A 21,825-nucleotide genomic window follows, 5' to 3' on the forward strand; every position below is an offset into this window, starting at 1 on the left:
TGAATGCATGTGCGTTTGCGTGTGGTGGTTTGTGAGCTTGTTGCCCATAATGAGGTCAATCTCCTGCGTGGAGCTAAAACCTCAGTTTGTCTTTATCTCTGCTGCAGAGACAGAGGATTATTCCCATCACTCCCAACAACACTTTCACTCTTAACCCTCCCACACTCGTCTTCCACCTCTCTGCATTTATGTCCTCTTCAGTCTCTTGTCGATCCTTCAGCTGTATTAAATCCTATGAAAAACATAACTGATATGTTCCTTTAGTTTGCATTAGAGTAGAGTGTGGACGTTGGTACCTGCTAAGCCTTTTAATTCAGCTCATTTATAAGGAATCAATTCAAAATAAATGTCCAGATACTTTACAATTTTGTATTTAAAAAACTGAAATACAGAATCATGTCGATGCAACATTCCAACCGTAGACAGCAGGAGTCTGCAGGACGCTGCATGTGGCTCTCTGGCCCTTTCACCATCGTTCTTACAAAAACAAATTAGATTTATTTATTTTTTTAAATCTGAAGGAAATAAATAAAGTTGATTATAGCTTTTAGCAGCACTTCTCTTTCTTTTGATGCAATATCTGCACAGAATTTCTACAATAGAAGAGCGAGTTATTTTTTTTTCTAAGAGTCAGATAACTCAATTTGTTAAAATATCTATATATTTTTATTGCTTGAGACAAATTTTATTTTGGAACAATATCCATGAAAGTGACTTGAATTGAAAAGGTTGCTGATATGTACAGATTCTAATTTAACTACACATCTCTCATTAATAAAAGAAAAGACATCTCATGTTTATAAAAATGAAATTTATTTCAGGCTTTTAGTCTCAAACTAATTTGGTTGGATGGGAATGTTCAAGTGTATTTATGTATTTTATTTATTTAAGGGATTATATATTACAATTCTGATATAAATGTAAAATGAAAAAAAAACAACTTGTTTTAATTGCAATGAAATTGTATCATTTCTCCAAAAGTATCATAACACATTACAAAGTCTTTCTTCTACTTTGTTTTTATACGTTACTGTTTTGTTTAAATTACAAAAAATTGACAGAATATAATGGAAATGTGTTGCTTTTATTCCAAAGAACTGTTAGTAAATGTTTCCACTCTGTATGAGCTGTGATTGACCAGGTGAAGGTTATTTAAAAAGCCTTTCTGGAGATACGCAGCTTCATGCTGTAATTTGTATCAGAATCACTGATGAAATGTTTAGCACCAAACTAGTGCTATTAAGGATTGTGGATGTGAAATAATTAAAGAATAAAATCGAACCATCTTCTTGTTGAACGACACTTTTAAAAACTCTTCCTGTTATTTTTATAACAGGATTTAAAGGATTTTAAACTTTGTTGTTTCATTTTTTTTTACAAAAACAAAACAGAGAAATTATTTAATAGTCAGTTGATGGTTATTAGTATGTTCACAATATGTATATATATATATATGTATATATACATATATATCCTTTTAAGTCATAATCTAAGCCAAGTCATTCTTTGTTTTCAATTCATTCTGTTCACATTGCTTCAGAAAATGATGAGCAAAAGCTGACAAATAATCTCTCATCTATAATCTCTGTGCTGACAAAGAGGATTTGAATAAGATTGGGTTGTGTGTGTTTTTAGCTGCAGCTGAGCTGACATGTGTTCTCAGTGATTCACCGTATGCGTGGTCTTTAAGTCCATTAACACAGTAAAGTTGCTTTTCTTTCAGAACTACATGTAAACTCTGGATCCAAACTGATCTGGATTGAATCAAAACGAACAAATGAGAGAAAACCATTCTTCACAGTTTTCTCTGACGTTTTAAAACCACTGAAGACTGTAGAGCCAACATGGTAGCTGTCATGTGGTAACCATGGATTATCATGCCAGGGATAATGGAGGCCATGACCTGAGGTCACTGCACTTCTACTGGTTAAACTGGTTGGCTGAATTGGTTTTCTGCTTATGCCCTTCATGGTTTATGTTAATATTTTTGCTTGTATTTGTCAACAGGACCATGTGCACCTTTTGTGTTGCATTCCTTGCAGTCTGTTTCACCAGATCTGCTAACACCCTCCCAGCCCCCCGATCTCTGTTCGCTTCACACATGACGTGGCCCACCTTTTCACCCATCTGTCAGAAGTTTTGTGTGTGAATATGCGTGTCTGTGGGTGCTGCGAGCTGTCATGCGAGGCAGCAGCGGTGTTGATCAGCGGGCCAGGCCAGTGGCATATGGCCATGTCCTGGGGTGCTGCGCATTGCGGTAACGCAGGATAGCGAACTGAACAGACAGGAGCTTGTGCACATGTCTGCTGGGATAGTGACGTGCCAACGCTGCATATGCAACTCATCAAGTGAAGTCTTGAGTATTCTCTTTTCCTTTTCCTCTGCTTCCTCCCTGCCCAGAGCCCAGATGCATCATTTTACAAACTGTGGGAGGAATTTTCTGTTTCACATGTAAATCATCTCTAGGTTTCTGACTTTGGTCATGTAGGCATCAAGATGAATGACAAATTCATAGATTAAAAAACAATCCTTTTTGAAATGGTTTTAGACATTACTCTTAATAAGCTAATTTGAGACATGGTTAAAATATAATCAGATAGTATTGAAGTCGACTGTTTAATGACTGACACTTCTGCTTTCAACTCATTCCCCTCATTGTTTGTTGTTGATGGTTGGCAGTGACCTCTGTTATATGTAGTTATGCTTTTCTGGTGCATGATGCAGTAACTCAACAGCAGGAAGGACAGTTGGAGACTTTAAATCATGTCACCTCATTTAACCATTTAGCCAGTCAGTGTTAGTCAGTACAGAGCCTTAGCCAGGTGTTCACTGCTACACCTTCAGACCTTCATGAAGGACAACCAGTTAACATAACAAGCATGTGTTTGGGCTGCTGGAAGACACTGGAGTAAAGGATGTTTACGGATTTTAACAGATTGTAATTCACACAGCTGGCCTCTTGGTGCTGACTCGCAGACATTTTCAACTTCATGCACAGAGTATAATCAATCAGTTGAAAGAAAATCCCACCAGAGAACCATCTCTGACCTGGACTCAATGCGTCTCACTAGCCGTGAGCTGACACTGCGCTGGAAAATTATGGGTGGGAGGTGCAGCTGAGCCACAGCTGCAGAAGTATAGCTTTACTTCTGCAGCAATAGGCATTCCCACTGCCTATCGTTGATAATCATGCCGACTGCTAATGACTTCAGTTAGAGAGATGTTTTCTAATTTCAAAATTTTGGCTTTTGTGGCTTTTGTAATTCTAGTCCCCTGTGTGGCAGCAGAGCGACTCCTCATCCAGATCCACGTCTAAACTCTCAGACATTTGATCACACACAAGTGGGTTCATTGACTATATTTTTCTGCTGTAGGTGCATTTTGGAATGGGTTTAATGAAGAAAAAAAATATTGCAAAAATACTTTACGCTACACAATCAGTGACTTTGATTGCGAAAGGTCACAAAAAAGTCTTGAAATCCTGGATGAACTGTTATGTGAACAAAGTAACTGCAGAATTTAATTATCTGTTCATAGAAGGCAAATCATAATTCATCCAGTTCACTACGCACGTTGTACAAACCGAAGAATCCCCATTTTCTCTGTTTTCAGAAATAGAATGAAGGTGCTAGCAGACTGTGCTAATCTTATCTTGTCTGCTGACAGTTTAAAACACACTTCTTACACCTGGGCCTAAACATAAGGAAATCAAGAAGATCAGTATAAAGACGTCTTTACATACTGTGAAGACATTTTTTGATGTGAGACATGTGTTTAAATGGTGTTTTCTACTTCATTATTCAGTGGTTTTATGGTATTTTTCCATAACACCATTGTTCTGTTTTACTTTTATTTATTTCATTTTTTTTTCATGTTAAAAAAAATTACTGACCATCTAGGAATGAAATGTCTATGATGCCTTATCAAGAAGACATTCTGTCACCAAAGAAACACTGTTGGAGTGTGAGTCTCACCCAACACAGAGACTTTAACATCTGCTTCTAGGAGATAGATTATTGTAAAAAGCTTCAATACAGAATGTAGCTCCTTTACAACGTCTACAAAACTGCATGGAGGTTGTGAAAGACCAGAAAGAGAGCTCACTGTGTTCAGAACTGAAGGTCTCTTCCCTGGTTACCTGTACATTTTAAGAGTTAGTTTTTTGGTGAAGATGATTAACTTTTAAAGCGATTAGTGCCCATAGTCCCCTTCTTGGATTTTGGATAAAATATGGAACTCAAAAAAGTCTAGTTTCCCTGGAGAAAAGGAGTGACTTGAAGATGTGAGATCACGCTGTCACTGGAAACACAAAACAGGTTAAGAGGTTTAGTCCAGTGCAGACCAATCATAGCGATGTCTGTGATTTTACAGCAGGAGCAGCACTGAACTGTTGATGGAACATGTGTTAGTGCTTTCACCTACCAACTGGCTCCTGTGTTGGGTCAGTGTGACATCTATGATCCCCGTAAAACTTGATGAGCCTAAATCAAACCCAAAGCACAACATCTATTAAACTCTGCTGGATTCTGTTAATGATGGATCTATGGGACATTTACTCTGCCTTTATACTGATGCTCTACTTTTCAAACAACTACTTTTGCACTTGAGAGCCAATCTAGACTTTCAGGCTCCTCCCAAATCAAATCATTTCCTTGTTGTCGGCCTTCATGTGTGCCAAGTTAGATTTAATTCTGCTCATTCCTTATAAGTTGGTTAAGTTGGTCATTTGTTTTTGTCAATAACGGAATGTGATGGGATTTTCGTTTTGGTTTGTTTTTTTTTTTGCTTTCTGCCATAACCTCACTATTACGAGCTAGTTTAATTAAAATCAGGACATAGGAGCCCTAAATTAAAATGCTTTAACCACATTTTAATTTTCTTTTTTATTGTCACAAAGTGAAATTGTACACAGCTTTACAAATAATTAAAATAAACTTTGAGTAGGATAGAGAATGAAATGTTTACTGGAAGCAGACACACAGTAATGTTGATGGAAGTTCCGGTTCTGATGGTCCGTTAAGAGAAAAGACATATATCTTTCAAAAACAAATGGAAAGTTGTTATTTTTACAGGGCAAACAGGCAGTAACTCTGTAGATAGTGAACAAGTTGACACATTCAAAATTGATCCCCAGTTGCTTTATTTTATTAGGTCCATGTTGGATTACTAGAAGGACAAGGTTATCTACACTATTATATTCAAATCAGGGGAATATTTGCAGAGTTCTGTATTTGCTAAACTACAGTGGTTGTATCATCAAGGTTTAATGGGCTTTATGGACCAGACTGGAGCCAGTCCTTTCATTCCTTGAAACCTTGCTAAGGTGACATCAATTAACAAAGTTTTGAGCACAGTTGGTCTAAGATGATCTCACTCGTACCATGCCTCCTGTCAGACATGGCCGTCACTCCCTCTCTCTTACTGCTGTGCTGCAGCTCCTTTCCCAGAGGAGTCTGCCATCAATGCTCAGACTAGCTAGCATAGCCACTGATGATTGCAGAGACACGGTTTTCCTGCACCGGATAATTGTTTCTCTGTCATGAGCACACTGAGCAGTGCGTACACAGGAGTGATTGACAGCTCTCTGACCTTCCTCCTGGCTCTGATTGGTTGTTTCTGAATGACTGGTGTATTTCCGCAGATGGAAGTAAGATGAGAGAAGGCAGAGCTTGATTTTATTATTTTTTTTCCACATAATGTCACGGCATGGTGACAGTTTTAGCTCATATCTAAAAAAGATACTTCTCATAAAAGTTACGTACTGCAGCTTTAAAGCCTGGATTTCCTGGATTAGTGGAGGTAAAATTAAAGCAATGATGATGAGAACATTCTTCATTGCAGTATTTTTCTCTGTTGTCTTTTTGAAGCTGATTGGCTACGCCTTGCAACATTTTAACAAGGTGAACTGTGTTTTGTGTGGCTTTTAGCTTCTCTGGATCCAAAAATGTGTTTGTTGGCTCTCCTCTGAGATGAACAGAACGACTGCATGTGTGTGTCTTGCTTTTTCGTCTGATGTTGTTTTCAACTGTTTCCTTCTGATCCTTTTTGTCAGACACACCGTACTTAACACACACATACACATTTACTCCAAGAGCCTCAGAGCCATTGTTTCTCACACAGCAGGGCACAGGGTCGATTGCCAGTTGTGGAGCATTATCAGCCTCCATGTGTTTTGTGCAGACATGCTCTCAGCTGAGGGAGCTGGTTCACGGGCCGGTCATAGCAGCCTTATTTCCTTTTAATTGACTTAAGATGGGCAAACAAGACCTCGGCAAGCACACGGTACCCATTACGCTCACACACAAAGCCAAGATGTACACTAATGAAGCTCACATAGTGACACACATATACAGGCGCAATTGCCCCTGCGTGTGTTAGCTGCTTTACAGTTCCATCAGACTAAATGAGCAGGCTGGATTTTCCCAGTCAGCATTGCTGCCTTTCAACTGCCGGCAATTCTGCCAGAACTCGTTCACAGTTGGAATGTTTTTCACTCACCTTGATGCATAATCTCAGACCAGACTTTGATGCACATTCTTGCCCGGGTCATGATTGGAAAGTCAATGTACATAAAAATGTCCTCTATCCAAAAAGTGCTGCTTCTGCAGCGTCAGAAACAGATATTGTAGATATTTTAAAACCTTTGGTTTCTGAAGCGCTGACACCTACAACTGCTTTTATCAGATACCATAGGAAGGGCCAGATAATATGAAGTTGTCCCTCATTCACCTGTGTATAAATCTTATTTCTCCTTTGATGACATAAAATAAACGATCTGACTTACTGGAGGCCTGTAGCAGCTTTAGTAGTTTCTCAGATCACTATCCAGTTTGACACTGGACTAAATTCAGGAAGTTGCTTTAAATGTACTTTTATTTGTAATTTTAAAGGAATTAACATCTGGAGAGTGTTGGTTGACTCCCCCTAGCTCCATAGGCAGTAACACCGGTGTGAAAATATGCAAAAACGATGTGATGAAACAGATGTGCTTGATGAGCAGCACATGAAGTGTGTTTTGTGTTAAATAATAACACAATTTAATACGCTGCACAGTTATTATCCAGTTTAAAGTGCTTATAGAGTTAAAATAATTCCAGTGTGCTGAAATATAAAACTTTAATTTAAAGGGAAAAGTACTCTTTTATTCTGTTAGACTCCAGCCTGCTCTGGAAGTGCTGGATGTTTTTTTTTTTTTCTAACCATCTCTCTTCATCTGCTCAGCTTTCATCTGGCAGTTAATGAAGGCGGATTGTGCATTCCCCCGTATGCCTTGTTCACACGGCAAGATTTTCATGTAGAATTTTATCCCGATTTTCATTTTTGACAATCTTCAAGGCAGCCATGATATTGGGATGGTTCTTTTTTAAGATTTTATTGGCTCTGGTGGCCTTTATTTGAGAGTGATCAGACAGGACAGAGGGGGAAGACACCAGGCCGGGACTCGAACCTGTGACGGCCGCGTCCAGGAATAAGATCTCCACACATGGGTTGTGCTTTACCTCTGCCCCCCTGTAGCCCCCTTTTTGGGATGGTTCCTAACATAATCTGAAGAGATATTTTTGTTGTGTGTGGTGTGCTAAGAGTGATGTGGTCCGCTCAGATCTGAAGTCAGGAAAGATTGTTTTTCTCTGTTAAACATACTCCACAATCACAGTCCACAATGGGTTTACTCTGACTTCTTTTTCGGTCTAAAGATTTTTGGAGATTTGAATGAAATTGATTCATGTGTGGAATTTAGAGTTTTTGTTGTCTGTGTTGACACCACACACCGAACAACAAAGCCTAACTTTTTCATCTTGTGTGCTCTCACAATTTTAAAATCTTGCCATGTGAACCAGGGATTACTCATTCACCTTCTTTCACCAAATATGCATGTGGGGGGCAAAATCATTACTAAACTACGCACACCTCTGTACTACCAATAGAGACTGAAACCCAACATTTTTTGTTTTTATCTCTTGTTTGTCTCCTGCAGGTTATTCCTAAAAAAAGAAGCTCCCTGCTCTACCAAAACCATTTCAGTTAATTTTTATGCTTATGTTTATACATCTTCCAAGCATGCATCATTACCTATGCATTTCCTTCCATCCACCCTGTCTCCCTCACTGCCCAGTCATTGTTTTCTCATTAGTGTGTGTGAGAAGAGGCCAGGCGGTTGGAGGAGGAGGAGAAGAACATCACCAGCTTACGACTTATCTGTCTCTGTCTGTCTGATTTTCTTTCTGCAGGTATGGCGCTAAAGATTAGTACTTTAAAAAAAAAAATAAAAAAAAAAAAGCTTGTCTTTTCTTAAAACAAAAGTGGAAAAAAACAATCTTTTTCTTTCATCTGGAAGTAAACGAACTACTTTAATTTCTGCTTTATTTTAACAAGAGGAACATTTCAGGTTCTTTAAACCAAACTGGCCTCTTCCTGAGAAACTCCATCAGCCTTTAACAGAAGACACTGGGCTCAGCTGTCCCTTGTGTTGCAGCACAGTTTTTTTTTTGCTTTGAACAAACATTTGCCCTGTAGGCAGAGAATAAAGCATGCATCCCAATTCCAGCTCAGGATGAGATGGAATGAATGAGCACAGGATGGAGGAAAACACTTGTAAATAAAGGTGGAGGCAGTTTGATTTCCTAATATATTTGATTTGTGGTCGTCAAACTTTTACAAAACCTCACTTGAAAAAGAAGTAAGATATTAAATTTAAGTTAGAGTTTATGAACAGGCCATGTACTTTCACTCTGATTTCTTATTGCACATTATTATGTAAGTTTTTTTTTTTTTTTTTTTTTAAAAAGCAAAGTAAAACAATGGTGCTAACTAGAGATGCACATGGAACTCTAGTGACTGATTTTATCCCTGAGCTGTGATTAGCCAGACAGAACCTTAACATTCTGATCAATTAGGTTTTTTTGTTTGCTTATTTTGTTTTGGTTTTTTATCACTAATACATCATGTCTGAGCTGTAACAGACTGACACAATAGCAGTCTTTGGTCTTTAAAATTACTTTAGGAGAATCACAAAAGGAAGGAAACTCCATTTTCAGTGGTGCTACTTTAAACCAGGAGGTTGGACTTCAGTAACTAACAGGAAGCTGAACGTCTTACAGCACAGTTACAGTCTTTTATCCCTTTGAAAAGTTTCTTTCTATCCATCATGGATCTTTTAGGAGCCAAAATGCTGACAGTTGTTTGGAAATCTTACAACTAGAGGCCTAACTAAGAATAAATACCGCTGATGTTTACAGTTGGTAAATCCAACCCCAACAGGCATGCTAACTGTACCAATCACTAATACAAGATGCTAAATGAAATTTAAATATCAACTCTGTAATCATGCTGTTTCACTGCAGGGCTGTGCAACACAGACTGCTTACATGTCATAAAATAAACAATGGACTAAATTAATGGATGATTTTACAATTCAACATCAAGCACCAAATCAGAGCTTTTCCCTAAAAGTTTTAATGTTGTATGCAACTGTGATTTATGTTAGAATTAACTCGTTGAAACCATTTAAACTTGACATTGTGCACTTTTACATTTTGGTGTTTTGTCACAGAGCTAAGCAAAATGTATATGATGCATTTCTAATTTAGGGTTACCGTATTTTTCGGACTATAAGCCGCTACTTTTTTCCTACGTTTTGAACCATGCAGCTTATAGCCCGGTGCGGCTTTTCTGTGGATTTTTCTTCAGCTGCCAGAGTGCTCTTGAGCAGGAAGTGAATCACTGGAAGTCAAAATTGTAATTCAAAGAAGAAAGTGCTAATTTTCATTTAGAACAAGCACATGCTAGCAGTAGGCACAACGGCGAAATTTCTTCAAACTCATATGATGCAGCTTTTAAGTTGAGGGCTATCGATCTGTTAGTAGAGGAAGGAAATAGAGCTGCTGCACGCAAGTTCAGCGTGAACGAAACCAAGGTTCGGCATTGCAGATGGAGGGCTTTATTATTAGATTTATTAGAACGCTGCCCTCTGCTGTCGAAAACCGAGAGCGGTGGAGATACCAGCAGCTTACAGCCTGGTGCAGCTTATATATGTACATTTCCAGTATTTAAAAAAATAAATAAATTGTAGGTGCGGCTTATAGTATGGTGCACTCTATAGTCCGGAAAATGCGTCTATTTCTAAACCCTCCTGTCCAATAGCAGGAGGTTTTATTGTGATAGAATGTAAAGAGATTCAGTCCTCTGGAACTGTGGGATGTTTCTGAAGAAAATATGTAGATTTTAGAATCGGGAATTACCATCAGGATAGATTGTTAATTTATGCAGAAACTAAAACATAGTTTGTAGATATTTGTATCCTTTCAAGAGAAATCCTTTCAAAATAAATTAACATGATTTCCATCATAGTTTTGCAATATAGAATCCATTTGGTGCATCTACAGTGTCAACAGAATTTTCTTTTTGAAAAATATACCAACTGCAAAATATTTCAGGAGACAGTTGAGGCATCAAGTAACAAAATAAGTGTGATAGAGTCTTAACCTACTGTAACTTTTAGACTCATTTTGACTTTAAAACATGAACTTGATTGTTTTGAGACTATAATTTAAAAAAACAAATGTAATGACTCATTTGCTTTAAATTAGTCTTAACAAAAGCGAGGTATTTTTCTCCTGCTTTTTTTGTGCAGAGGCAGGACATTGTTGGAAACACAGCACACAATTTCCTAAATGTTTGGTTTTGTAATTCAGTGAAATATTTCAGTCCCACTGTCTGAGCCAGCTCTCAGGTTCAATCCCAGCTGCACAGGTTAGCATACGGTGATGTTCTGCCCATGTACTGACCCTCAGCCACTGATGGCTCTGTTGACCATTACTGTATCCCTATGTACTCACTGGTTAACTGTGTATAGTTGCCATATTGTGTGTATGTATAAAATGAATTATACTAGTAAATATTGACTGGTTGTTTAGTTGTATGGTCTTGTGTTTGTTTGATTAGTAAACACTGAAGGTGTACATGGTGTTTACATCTTTGAGCTGAACTTTGGAATTTTGTTTTGCTTTGATTTGAATAATGTGACTGCATGCATCCAGCTACAGAACACACACTTGTGTGTGTGCGTGTGTGTGTGTGCTGAAGTACAGCTTCAGATTATGTAAGCCTCTGAGTTTAACTGTTCAAAACAGGTGTGTGTGTGTGTGTGTGTGTGTGTGTGTGTGTGTGTGATTAGTACTAGATATATAGATGAATGAGGATTATTTGTGTTCTCTTGGTTAAGATGAATAAATAAAAACTGATGGAATGGATATACACTGAAAGGTTCATATGCACAATGAAGTTCATTTTTAATTCCAGACTTCATTTCGATCCTGGAGTTTGAACATTTTTTTTGGCATACAACTTTCCCTTATTACAGTTCATTTTTTTGTACATGTCCTTTGTTATTCCTAATTGCTTCTCTCTAAAATCACAGAGAAATCATTTGCAGGTGTTTCTCAACATCTGTAGGGAACCTGATTTAGCAGTGAATAGATTTGTTTGAGCAGAGCAGCTTGAATAGTCATGATTGACCATATAGTGTTTTACAACCTGAGGGTGTCCTTACCAGCTCATGGCAATTTGGGGAAATTTAATTTGTAAAACAACAAAATCTACAAATCATAACCTAATTGTGTCTGGATTGATGGGAAAAGTAGCTCTTGGAGGGAGATTTTAGCCCACTCTTCATTCAGTTCAGTTGGGCAGAGTTATGAGTAATCAATGATGCTCACAGCGCACAGGAGTCATGGTGTCACTCACCTTTTCTTCTTTGATCAAATCAAGATATGTGAACCAATCAGATTGGGGATTCATCAAGGAGAAAAATACTGCAGTTTCTCTGCTGTCCACCCTTGTTCATGCTGCAGGTTTGGCTCTGTTGCAGCTCCTCTTGTCTGTGGGTCTTTACCTCATTGACCAGAGGTACTCATAACAGCACAATTCTCTTTGGTCATTCCTCTGACTGAGATACCATGAACAACATGAAGACATGTTTATTGAAAATTATACTTTCACCTTCAATTACTTTATGATCCAGATAACTGTATTTTTGATGTTGAAGTTGGTAGAAAGAGGAGAGGAAAGAAGCAGCAGCATGAACTTGGGTATGAACTGATGGTCATTCCAAAATGTTTCACAAGTTGAAACGACCACAACCTACTGAGACAACAGCAGTGGGTTAAAAACATTTAACTTTCCTTGGAATAAAGATAAAAAACACAGGACATCCTCCTCGCTGCTTCATTCAGTAACACAACAAATGTGTCCTGCCATCTAAAATCCTGAGTGAATTATTAATTATTGTAGACAGTGACTAATGAATGGAATGTATTTGGGTTGAATTTAAATACATTTCTATGATCCTGCAGAAGCTATACTAAAATTTGAGCCAGTTATAGCATTGAAAATAAAAATTTTTCATAATTGCTTTAATATTGTCATGTTTTTGTGATTTACTACTAGTTTACAAACATATTGGACATGCAGTACAGACCAAAAGTTTGGACACAACTTCTAATTGAATTAAATTAGAATTCCAGTAGACTTCATCTGCAGTTCTGGCCACAGAACCGCTGATGTATTTGTGTTTATTTTTTATATAATATTTTGCACTTGAATAAATAGTTACTTACTCAGAAGACATACAGGGAAATATACACTGTTATTCAAGGATGCTAACAAATACACTGCCTTCCTCAAATAACTAATCATTTTGAAAAATCATATGTAAATATCCATTTAAGTATAGGTTTATATCTTTTGCCCAAAACTGAGCTGCTATACTTTGAAGTTTAATGTTTTCAACAGGAATTTGCTCACATGTGACACAGTTTTAATCCATAGTGCTTTAAAGTAATTGCTAACACTAAGACAATGACTTCAGACACATATGCACATCCTTTATAGCAAACGATCTGCTAATCTAATCATAATATTGATCCATCTGTATTGATAGAGTAAAGTTATCATTTGTTCCAGGCTGTAGGTTTGATCTGTCCTAATATTCATCTAAAGAAATAAGCTGTTCTCTCTCCACAAAAAGCTAAATGGTCAAATGTTTTAGTGTATTTATCACTTCTAACACTTTTCTCAAATTCTTGAGATACCCAAAAAAGCTATAATATTTATAAAGCAAATGTTAATAACTACCAGTGTTTCTGTATGCAGTTGGCTCATTGGGAAATGAACTGCCACATTACTTAAAACCCTTCTTGTTACACAGACAACACATCTATACACACTCATTTTGCAGTATAATTGTATAAGTGGTAGTTGTTTACATTTTACAGCCAGTAAGTGAGCAAGCATCTTATTTACAGTTCAGAAAATGTGATTTACACTACAGGGTGTAAACATTTAAACTGGAATATCCAAACCGTCTCTACAGCAAAGACCACCCAACTGGCAAAGACTTACCAGGTGTAACATTGTCTATTGCAGGGTGAAACTCTAGGCTTACCAGGAGGCTTTAGAACTTGAAGCATTCAGCCATTTTGCTGTGTGCTGTATCCCAATTTAAACCATTACACTCCCCTTTGTAATCAGCCCCAACGATTATAACCTTTCCCCGTGCCTCTGATTACTGTCCGAGTGTATTTTGAACGGTTCTGGGAACACAAAAAGAAATAGAAAAAAAAAAAAACTGCTAGTGGTCCCCACAGAACTGCAGGTTCCACAGACGTACAGTAACCCCGTCTGAGTGTGTTTATGTGTGGGTTGGTGTTCGTTTGAAGTGCTCATTCCCCCCCACCAAATTACAGTGCTGCCATAATGAAGTATTACCATGTGATTCCAGAGCAGACCACTACAAAGAGGAGGAACAAGTCTATATGGGTTCTGGATGCCTGAGGTCAAAGGTCAAGTGAGACGTCCAAGCCAAGAGCTTTAAACCAGCCAGAGTTACTGGATGTGTGTTCATGTGTGTATTTGTACATGGAGAAAAAGTCAACCCTAAAGTTCTAAGGCCTTTCTGTGTGTAACACTGCATATGAAAAAACATTTGAATGAGCATTCTTTGTCTTTGTGGATTTGCTGTGTATCTGTGTTAAAGCTCACTTTGAGCTCACACACACTTGCACACACACACGCGCACACGTTTAGAGGTAGGGGCTGTTTTTGGCTGGGGGCTGTGCAGGCCTCATCTACGGCCTCCTCAACCTGATGAATGTTACATGAGGCTTGGCTGCCTCTTACATAATGCATCAGTGTAAGTATGCCATTGGACGGTGTATGTACACCATTGGCACCTTCAGCCACCTTGACTTACTGGCACATAGTCTCTTGTTCATCCACACATGCAGTAGGATAGCTTTATGAAGACAGGAAGACAGAAAATGCTTACTGTGTGTCTTCTCTGTCATCTCTTTCCTGGTTTTATGTTTGTAGGAGTGAACGTCATATTTTCCTACAGCCTCGGATATAATTTTTCGAAAAGAAAAAAAAAAATCTGAAGCATTATTCAGAATGCTTGCACACACACACAGGAGTGTGTGTGCAACTCCTGTATTTCTGCTATTATTGCTTTACACAGCAAAGATTAAAAATTATATTGTCTGATTATGTGAAACATTGGAAGAATGTATCTGCTCTGGACTTTGGAGAGCTGATCGGTTGTGTGTGTATTGTGTACTTTGCAACGCTTCATTTTACTCTAATTAGTCCTAAAAGTGGACCACCCACTCATTGTAGTCCTCCGCCTGTGCTGGAGCCACTGCTCCACCTCTGATGAGTGGCTGTAGGATGTGGCCCTCAGCCATCAGTTGACATTTTAGGGTTCTAGATATATTGATTAGAACACCACCTACATCCTAGTTGTGTCAACTAGCTAGCGTAACAGGTCAACAACAGTGTTTGGGTGATGGTTGTTTATTGCAGGGTTTGCATACATAATTTAAATGTCTTATGTTACTGTAGCTATAATTACAGCCTTAAGATATCTTCAAATTATTTGAAATGATCTAAAATAGCCTTAAATATTGTAATTACACGTCTTAAATTTTGTTGTGGCAGGACCTTTTGATCTAAAATCTAAGAGTCTAAAGTATATTCTATAAAGTAGTTTTTGTTTGAGTTTTGGTGGAATTCTGATGTCACACAAACTTTTAAGTCACACACTCATATTAAGTGCGATTTGGGACTCGAGATGGTTGAGGGTGCTGGTACCTAGCTGCTTATATAGCCTTGCTAGCTAGCTAATGTTTTTATGTCCATCTGAGTTAAGTATACGTTTACCTCCACTTGGCTGGACAATGTTTGCCCTTGCCACTGGCTCACCTTTATTGCCAATGGTCTGTGCTATTACTACTAGCATTGATCTAAGAACGTTACTTGAACTCTGAAGATGGAGGTTTTAAATTACCTATGGTAGAATTTTATTTCAACAAATATTATTTCTGTGGAGGGAACTTTTGTGCCTCTCCCTAATAAATGATGATTATAATAAACCCAGAAGTCCAAGATGGAATTCATTGATTCAGGTTTTAGACCAACCGTTTGCTTCCACACCCTACCACTCCATGTCTGTTTTTCTGAGATATTGCAGACTATGGTACTGTGATAGATGTTATTCAGGTCTATAAAAACCCTAACTTTTTCAGCTCAGCATGACTTCAAACTAGAAAGCACCCAATACCTTATAATTAAGTTTTGTTTTTCTCTGCCCATTATATGCCCAATGATATGTGTGCCATTAATTTAAAGACTCATTCATTTGCAGCATAAAAAGCTTCTGCAAGAAGTTCAGATTTTTCTTTCTTTCTCTGCAACACCTGCACTCTTGTTAGCATTATAAAGGCTGTTGTGCTGTTTGTTTTCTTTCCTTGTCACTGAGTCAGAGAATTTATGTGAAGGACATGACAGTTGTGGCTGGAATACAGTCAGCCCACGTTACTGGCAGATTCCTTTAAAAAATGACCCAGAGCAACTCCATCCTCCTGAGGCAGGAGTCACAGTGGCAGCATGGCTGCTATCAGCTAGCAACTTCTGCTTCCAGCCACTGACCAGTCTAGATTCTACTTTATAGCTAGTGTGCTAAGAGCAGTGAGGCCAAGAACCCTTTAGCGAGTGTCTCCTCTAAATCAGAGTGTACTAAATGAAAACCATTCCCCACTGCCTGCTGCAGAGCTCTGCTCAGGGACAAGAGCAAAGGGGTCAGCAGCTGGTGGAGTATATGGCAAATGTTTATGAAAAAAATGCTTTCTCAAGCCCACCAAAAACACACACTTGGGGCGGAAAAAGATTCTCTGTCCCTGAACAGCCAACAGCTGGGAAGGGTTGGGAGTAGCCTGAAGGCTGGCAAGTTGCCCCCTCCCCTCCTCAGTCCAGATGGGGGAGGTTAGACTGAGGCTAGCTGCAACCCACTCCACCCACCCTTCTTTCCCCCCTCCACTTCCCAAACTTCCCATTCCCATTAAGAAGAGGCTGAAGATTGCAGAGGAAGGGAAAGAAGGAAGAAAAGCAAAGGAGCATGACTGCTCTGTTTTTCACCCCAGCCCTCCCTCCCTCCATCCTCAGCCTAATCAAATAAAGCAGGAAGCTTCCGAGACGGAAGAGGAGTGTTTATTGATATTTGTACGAGCTGCTTCACCCCCTGCCCCGTCCCCGCCGTTTATTTTCTGTTCACCACTTTTGAAAATGATGATATTGTCGATGTTTTTGTCTCATATATCATGCTCAGTTGAATGCTTGAACACCGCTGAGGCAAAACGGTTGTGTTGCTCTCAGCATCTTATAATATACCATTATCTTAAATTGAACCAGTGGGAAATTACACACCAGCTCGACATCCGTTGTAAAATGGCCATGACCAGTCCATTTATTGTAATAAAAGGGTGTCATATGAAATGAAATGGCATGAAATAAGACTAGATGACCCACTTCATTCATAATGTTGAGAAAACATAAAGAACACATGCAACTTGCACCATGGCCAGGTCAATTCTTCTGAGAGGATTGTGTTGCAGCTGTGTATGCTTCTCTCTAAAAAGCTGAAATTACATCTTTAAGTACAGTAGATCAACTCACTCACTCACTCACTCAGATGTAGCCTTTCAGTGCTGAGAGCAGGATAAGGGCCTTTCTGTAGATTTTCTTGTAGAGAGCTGTACGTCCATCCAGTCATGTACTAGAGTCCTCATAAACTGCCAAGCTGTAATGGCTTTTTAACTTTTGATGGCAGTACAAGACCTCTGTTGAGCTTTAAAATATGGCAAAGCACTGGGACTCCAATCTTTGACCAATGTTGAGACAATAAACATTACAGTAGAGGTATAAAGTGCAGTGAAGCCAAGCCAGACCTCTGTCACTTCCTATAGAACTACATGAGCACAAACTCCAGCTAGTATCAGATTTTTATAAGGCTGTATAAAAGTCAGAAAAAGCCACCGGATGGTTTCACTCTCATGAAAATCATCCCCACAGACTAATGAAAGCAACCTTTTAGTTGTCTTAGTACACTAGAAGGTGTTGCAGATTTTATTTTAATGAAAGTCAAAACCAAGTTCCTGTTCTAATATGAGACTGATATTTTCAAAAGCCCTTTGAGTTTCTCTGAGACAGCAACTGTGCTTCCATCCAATTGTTATTCAAATTTTTAGCAAACTTTTGAAAAATGTTAAATAGACCTTTTTCCATTTACTGGTTTGGAGCAAATCAACCACACTATGCAGAGCGTGATTTCTTCAGATGTTGATGCTGTGCATAATAAACCAGATGTAGAGATTGCAACACAAGCAATAACCTCACATCTCAGAAAAACCTCCATCATGGAGGTTTGGACTTAGAACATTTCCGGAATGTTCTACCACTCCCGGCCCACAGTCCCCCCCTCCATGAAGGAAGTTTGTACTTTGACATGTTTCTGAGTTTGGTGCTTCTGTTAAGACATGCCCACCACGGGATGGGAACATTTACTGCATCTGAATGTATTTGCCAAATGTGTTTACATCCTCCCTGTTGCACATTAAGTCTCTTAGAAAAGCCAAAAACCACCTCGTGAAGGCAATAGAACTTACAATGAAAATGAAAAAAAATGGAGGATGTTATTTTGAATTTTGTAATTTCTTTCAACCTTTTCTAACATAATACTTCAACATGTCGATAAAAAGACTTAGATAGAAACACAGCTACTGTTGTGTTTGACCCTGCAGTTCTGAGAAGCTGCTGCAACAAACAAAGAGCAACTTTTTCTTGAACTACCGCCTTGAGAGGCTGTCTTGTAATTTTCAATGGATCTTTTGTTGGAGGTTATTGAGAGGCGACAGCTTGATTTTCCCCTTAAGCCTTCTTAGTATGTGTGTGTGCATGCATGCTGCTCTGTGACGTATCACTCGTCGTGGCATTGTACGTGTTCATTGGGAGAATGGTGCAGTAATCCAACACAACCTGCAAACGTTTGGGCCTGGTGCCAATGTCTCTACAGGTCACAGCTCCCGACCTCGAGGTGCCAATCAGTGTTGTTGGGTACCGTCATCTTCCACAGCAAATGTCCCAACGTGCATCCTACTCAACGTCAGACCAGAACTGCTGCCTGTGCTCATTCGTTTCAAATCAACTCAGTGTTAATTTTCTTGTAGACTAAAAATCCTACAACACGCAGCCAACATATTATTATCAAATATAATTACAAATAAGACAAAAAATGCCATTTAGTGTCATCACCCATATGTTCATAAGGAGGATTTATTAAAACCTTTACATACATTTTAAATAAATTAGGATAAAATGTGTAAAACTGCTATCTTGGAAAAAAACCAGAATTGTGCCATAGTCACTTCTTTTTTGGAAATACAGGTGAAAGAAAAAGGCAATTAAGAAAAGAGGTGGGAAATATTCTGTAACAAATGGAAGGTGCAAAATGTAAGTGATGGATGAATGGTAGAACTTAAAGAAAAAGAAACGAGAGTCAACATAACAAGTTTGACTCTTTAAACGCAACAAAAGAAAGAAAAGACCGAAGATGGAAAATGAGAAGAGGCGAAAAGAAAGTAAAGTGTAAAGAGTGCCGTTCCACTGTGTATACATGTGATTCTTCAACAGTTAAAGCGCAATTAAAAACACTCACATGGACATAAATCCATGTTTAAACAGGCATGCACACCTCCAAGGGAAAACCATTTGTAGGATGTAATTGTAAGGTAATGGAGGTCAGTCTTAGAGAGGTTAGGGGTCAGAGGTCAGAAGTGTGTTGTTGCAGGGACCTTAGCCAGTAGCCATCAGCCGGGGTCATGTCACATATGCATTTGTACCGGTTAGTGTCAGAAACGGAAAAGCAAAACCATTCAGACTTGAGCTGAAAACATGGAAACCACTGCGCCGCACGCACTACCACACACACTACCACACACACACACACCTACACACACCTTCTCTTTTAATTTTTTTTTTATAATTTGGACATCACTTTCTATTACCTGTAGCAAGCTCTCTCTGCTCCCAGCCGTGTGTCACTTTGCAGCACTCCAACTCACCCAGAGGTGTAATTGTAGCCCTGCAGGTCTCTCTGTGTAAGCCTGCCGCACTTCTCCAATAGCCACAGCTATTAACATATGTAAGAGCAACAAGGTCTCACCTTTATTGAGAAAAGCCAGGCCGCCCTGCGAGTTCATTAGCCCTCAGCCGTGTTGAATTAGAGGCGGTGCAGCCCTGCACTTTTTCACTCTGCCGTTCAGTTCGCTGCTGACTTACACACTCAACCCACTGCTTCTTCAGACAGCTTCTGGGGTTGTTGTACATATGAACTAATATTACATTTATTATATATAATTACTGTCAACAAGCTTTTTTCTGCATTTTTTTCCCTCTATAACATTTTTACCATTTTTTAGATTTTTTTTGTATTATTTTAAGAGTTCTAGAAATTTTACATCTATTATAATGTTCAACATGTCCAATACAACTTAACGTAGCACTGTGTTTAATTCAGTATAAATAATATCACAAATAGTACGATGCAATGTCATGCTATTGCAAAGTGAAACTTAGCAAAGTCTTTTTTTTGTCTGGGGTTTAAATTGTTTACATACTGTGTGTCATTTCTCTGTTGCAGCCTGGTTCACATGTAAGCTACTTTTTACACTAAACAAATCATCATCAAGATTTACAAGCCTAATTAAATATCAGGACAGAATCATGAGGTCCAGCACTGGCAGGACGGTTCTGTAAACAAGGCAAAGTTCTAATTAAGGTCCATTATCACTTGGAATCTTGTCCACATCCTCTTGGAAATGTCACTTTTTAAAAAAAAGAAGACTGAAACAATGATTCTTACTGTATTCTTCATATGAAGAGCCTGTATTTCATTTTCAGCAGATTATCCAACCTAACAAGGTTACAGGGAGAGCAGTAGGTAGAGGAAATGCATTGAATGTCTTTGAGTTGTACGAAACAAACGTTTTTAGTTTTCTGCACTTTGTATTTAAAATTACTTTATATTAATGCTGCTTGTTTCAGAGGGAAATGGCCAACATGAAAGCCAAAAAAAAGTGTCAAGGACAAACTTAAATTAGACAAAAAAAAAAAGTTTGCTCTCCTTTGTTAACTGTTAGGTTTTTGACTTTGACACAGCTATGAATTAAAAAAAAAAGTCCTGGTGCTTTTCTCAGCAGAAGAACAGTTGAGAGTTGTTCTGCTGACTGAGTGTCCCAACATGTGGTCAAACAGGTAAATGCAGAAATTAATCTAATGAAGTCAGCCCTCTTTCTTTTCAGGTGATATAATTAGGCAGTAATAACGTTAAACAGCTAATGTCCAGAGTGTGCACACTAACAGACAAAGCAAATGAGATTACTGCACAAGCAAAACCTTCGATGTTGCGTGTTTTCAGAGGGTTCTCACAGAGTAAGCTAAGGCATGTGTCCATGAGTGTCGTCCTTGTTTGCTGTCCGGATCAGCCTGGAAACAGACACCTTGGAGCAGCTGAGCATTTGGCTGTGGGACAACCCTCCGCGCAGAGAGGAACAGAACTGTTGACCTCCACACACACCAACAAGCAGCACATCATCGCACGCAGACATCCTTGTCCTCTTCAAGACGCAGTCTCACACAAACACATTCTCCTGAAGTCCCACAGGAGACAGACGCTGCCATGTTTACTGCCGCGCCGGAAATTTTAACAGGAAGGAGCTCTAGACCAGCGGCTATCATTCACACTGTCTTCCTCCCTGTCCATCCTTCTCTCCCACTCTTTCTTTTTGTTTGTTGTTGTTTCTTTCAGACGTCTTTACATCAACACTTAGGTCAGTTTATTTGTCTGAAGCAACAACTCAGCAAGTTTTATTGCTCTGCAAATCTAAATCAGGAGGGGGCGTAGCACATAAATTTCCGGAAAAGCGCGCCAGTGCACACACTCAGGAGAATGTAAACCGGGCCTGGAGCATAAGCGATAACAAATAAGAGATATGCTCGAGCTGCGAGCAATACACTCCAAATGTTTTTGTTTTTATTTCGAAGGACACAGAGGAGTCTGGCTGGAGCTGCAGCCAGAAAAACACTCCAGAGCTTCCAAACACTGTCGGCCACACTGTCTCCCTATCGAGAGCCTGCTGGTCCACTCTCTTTTTCTCTCCTCTCTCTGTAGAAGTTGAGGGGAATCCAGTGGTACTAATGATCCATTATGAAGAACCGCAAGCTGTCTAACCCATTAGTCTACAAAGGGTCCTTACTTTACTTCAAATTCTTTTATTTTTTTGAAAAAAAATGCTTAATTTTTCTCTTAAAAGGTTTGTAATAAATAAGTAGATGACTAAATTTTCCACAATTTAAAAGGAAAATATTATAAATAATATTTATATTAAAAAAACTATTTAAAAATGGCTAAAACTGTTTTGGTTCAGTCCTTTTTAAAAA

General features: G+C 38.8%; 1 protein-coding gene across 6 annotated transcripts in view; it reads left to right on the top strand.

Annotated features, from left to right (window-relative positions):
- The window catches only part of bcas3 (BCAS3 microtubule associated cell migration factor), a 305,494-nt gene that overhangs the window by 157,972 nt on the left and 125,697 nt on the right, over nt 1–21,825 (top strand). Inside the window, exon 23 of one of the 6 annotated variants that reach the window (XR_006370795.1) lies at nt 7,976–8,228. The exons of the other annotated variants lie outside the window; for them this stretch is intronic. The gene's annotated coding sequence lies outside the window, so the exon portion shown is untranslated. The remainder of the gene's footprint in view (nt 1–7,975; nt 8,229–21,825) is intronic. 6 annotated transcript variants of the gene reach the window in all.

This window comes from Gambusia affinis, linkage group LG06 (genome assembly GCF_019740435.1).
Source record: "Gambusia affinis linkage group LG06, SWU_Gaff_1.0, whole genome shotgun sequence".
Taxonomy (NCBI): Eukaryota; Metazoa; Chordata; class Actinopteri; order Cyprinodontiformes; family Poeciliidae; genus Gambusia; species Gambusia affinis.